The following is a 4,024-nucleotide window of genomic DNA, read 5'->3' as shown; positions in this document are numbered from 1 at the left end:
GGAATAGATAAGGCTTGAGATCTGGGGAAGTCCCAACCTCCCTTAGCTGTTATCTTGGAACAGCAATGGGTCTGTTTCTATTGAGTTAAGATAGCAAACTAGATTGGATGCTAGTGTTTTCAAAGGCCCTTGAAGAGACAGAGTGGCAGTTAAAATGACTTGATGATTGCAGTAGAAGTTATAATGACTTGGAAGAAAGAGAGAACCATAGATTCTTCCTAGCAGCTCTTGAAAAACCCACCAGATGCAAGATCCTGGGCAAGATGAACTTAAAGGGCCAATTTTGATAGTGTTATCTTCTTCTGAAGTGAGATTTCCTGGGGTAGTAGCTTTAGTCTCCTTTCAGATCCAGTCTCTTTAAGGTTCTGGAGAAAGGGTTGATCAGCTCATCTTGACTTAGTGTCTCCTTTAATTTTTTTTCTATTTTATTGTGAACTTTAAATTCATTAACATATGTAAATATTTTAGTATTTAAAAAAAATAAAAACGAGGATTGTATATGAAAGTGAGTTTTTTAATATATAATTTGTATTTAAATATGTATTAAAATTTATAGAGGAGCAGCTAGTTGGTATAGTGGATAAAGCACCAGCCCTGAAATCAAGAGGACCTGAGTTCAAATCTGGCTTTAGACACTTAACACTCCCTGGCTGTGTGACCCTGAGCAAGTCACTTAAGCACAATTCCCTCAGGAAAAAAAATTATAGAGTAATAACAAAATTCCTCTGTATGTCTCTGGAATTTATTTTTACTTGCATATTTTTAAAATGTTATTTATGCCATTCTCTGTCTTTTCTCTCCTTATTTTTCCTTCTTTCTTTCTTCATGTTTCTTCCTCTTTTTTTTTTTTTTTTTTTTGCTTTTTGCAAAAAGAAGCACTCACTAATTGCCCCCAAATGGAAATCTTTCATTATGACAAATAAACCTATTTCATAAACGTTTTAAATAAAATATTATCATGTAGGCTACAATAATATATTAGAAAGATTATACACCGTGACTAAGGTTGGTTCAACATAAGGAAATCTATAAATATAATAAATCATGTTAACAATACACATAATAAAATCATACAAAGCTTTTCACAAAACCCAACTCTAGTTTCTATAAAACAAACAAACAAAAAATAGAGGAATAAATAGACCTTTCCTTAATATGGTAAATAAGTTCTATCTAAAACCAAAAGCAAATGTTATACAAAATAGAGAAAAGTGGGGCAGTTAATGATGCAGTGGATAGAGGGCTGGCTTTGAACTCAGAAGGTCCTGAGTTCAAATTTAGGCTCAGACACTTAACATTTCCTAGCTGTGTTCCCCTTAATAAGTCACTCCCAAATGCCTCAAAAAAATTATAGAGAAAAGTTAGAGGCCTTCCAATGAGACTGAGGTAAAGAAAGGATGCCCAAGATCACCACTACTATTTAATATAGTCCTAATAATAGTAGCTGTAAGACAAGAAAGAGAAATGAAGGGAGTAAATATAGGCAAAGAGAAAACAATGTCATTGTTTTTTGTGGGTGATAAGATGATTTTCTTAGAAAACTTTAGTCTATTGACAAAGCAAATATTGTGCCATAGTGTTTGAGAAAACCAGCTCATGGGTAAGAATTCACTATTTGACAAAAACTATTAGGAAAAGTAGCAATTTAGCAGAAACTGGGTATAGACCAACATCTTTTACTATAAGCCCCAAATGGATACATAACTTAAACATAAATTTTGATATCATAAACAAATTAGAAAAGCAAGGAAGAAATTGTTTCCTATCTATAGTTAGAGGAAGAATTCATAACTAAACAAGTAATAAAGATGATTCCAAAAAATCAAATGGACAATTTTGATTATAAACAATTTAAAAGTGTTTGCATAAACAAATATAATCCACTCAATATTAAAAGGGAAACAAGTAAATGAAGGGGGGAATGTTTGGCAGTATTTCCTTGATAAAGGCCTTACATACAAAATATATAATAATCAGTCTAGGAGCTATTCTGTAATAAATAAGTGGTCAAAGGATAACAATTTGTGTTTTTCAAGGCCAGAAATCTAAGCTATCAATAAACATACAAAAAGATGTCACAAATTACTAATAATTACAGAAATGAAAATTAATACTACTCTAAGATTCCTCCTCAATCCTATCAGTTGGCAAAGATGACCAAAAAAAGAAAATGAAATGAAAAATGTTGAAGTGTAGAGGGCCAGAACTCTGGACAAGTATATTTGAAACAAGGTGTTAACTCAGTGGAACTGATGAGATGATGGTTCTCTAGTTCACATATATACTTAGTACTTAGCATGGTGATGTAATGGTTCTCTAGTTTACACATATTCAGAATGGTGTAATAATGTAATTGTAATAGAGTGTTTAAGGGCTGAGAAGGACTGGAAAGGGGACACTCCATATTTGACCATAATCCTGGTGGTTCTCCTGTCTCTTGCACTCCTCCACTAAGAACTATGCTGGTCATGAGGCTAGCCCAGACATTACAAAGAAGCTTTGGAAAATAAGATATACTGGTACATTCTTAGTGGAGCTAAAAAAAATTGATCCAACCATTCTAAAAAAACAATTTGAACTGTGCCCGAAACATTATTAAATTATGCATATCTTTTGGTCCATTGATACCATTTTTAGGCCTATGTCAAAGAGATAAAAGAAAAAAAAAAGAAAAGGACGCATATGTACAAATACTTCTATCAGCTTTTGTAGTAACAATCACCTGTTGGGGAATGGCTGAACAAATTATGGCATAAGAATGTTATGGACTATGTCAAAATGTAAGAAATTGTAAAATGAACAATTTCAGAGGAAAATGAAAGGACCTCTACCATCTGAGGCAGAATGAAGTGAGCAGAATTAGAACATTATTTACATAATGACAGTGACATTATAGAGAAAAACAACTTTGAAAGGTTTTAAAACTCTGATTAATATAATCATAAACCACAAGTCCAGAGGATTTAAGATGAATCATACCACCTACCTTTTACCAACGAGCTGATGGACTCAGCCATAAGAATGAGGTATCTATTTTGGGACATAATTGATGTGGGCATTTATTCTGCAGGATTACATGTTTTATTGGGAGGATGTTTTTTTTTTTTTTGTTTGGTTTTTCTTTTCTGAATTCTTCCTTTGGGGAAGGGGGATGTTTTAAAAAGCAAATAAGCACAATGAGGTAAAACATGAACACATTGGTCATATTGAAAAATATATATGTCCTGTTCTGCTTATTCCAAGAGGTAGGAGGGATGCTTCATCAGCAGCTTTCTGGAACAGTGATTGGTCCCTGAATTTGTCAGTTACTAAGCCTTTTAGGATTGCTTTCCTTTACATTATTATGATTATTGTGCAATCTGTTCTCTTGTGTCTGCTCATCTCACTCTGCAATAATTCATATACGACTTCCAGATTTCTCTAAATTCATCATGTTCATCATTCCTTATGGCACTATAATAATCCCTACCTTTCTATATTGTAACTTGCTCAACCATCCCCTGATTTATGTTTCTAACTCTTTGCTACTAGAAACACTAAAAATATTTTTGTACATATGGGCTCTTTCCTTTTTTTTAAAAGAGGAAATGGAAGTGGGGAGAAGAAAAAGGGGGATATATGCCTACTAGTGGTTTTGCAAGTTCAAAAGATTTACGTATTTCAATGACTTTTTGGTAATGATTTCAAATTGCTTTCCAGAGTAAGAAAACCAAAAAATTTTAAAGGTCTGATTAAATATCAAAATGGAAATCCTGCAAAAAAGCAGAGATTAACAAAAATGAAAGCAATTGAAACAACTAAATCATTGAATTAATAAATTAAACTAGGAGCTATTTGTTAAAAACAACAGTAATAAAATAGATAAATCACTAGCCAACTTAATAAAAAAGAATAAAGGCAACTAAATTGCCAGTATTGAAAATGAAAAAGTAAAGTTTACAATAAATGAAGTAATAATGAATATTGGAAACTTGGCCAATTATATGACAATAAAACTAACAACTGAAATGAAATGGATAAATAT

The sequence above is a fragment of the Sarcophilus harrisii genome, chromosome 3 (assembly GCF_902635505.1).
Source record: "Sarcophilus harrisii chromosome 3, mSarHar1.11, whole genome shotgun sequence".
NCBI lineage: Eukaryota > Metazoa > Chordata > Mammalia > Dasyuromorphia > Dasyuridae > Sarcophilus > Sarcophilus harrisii.
Note: the sequence above shows the minus strand (reverse complement) of the source record.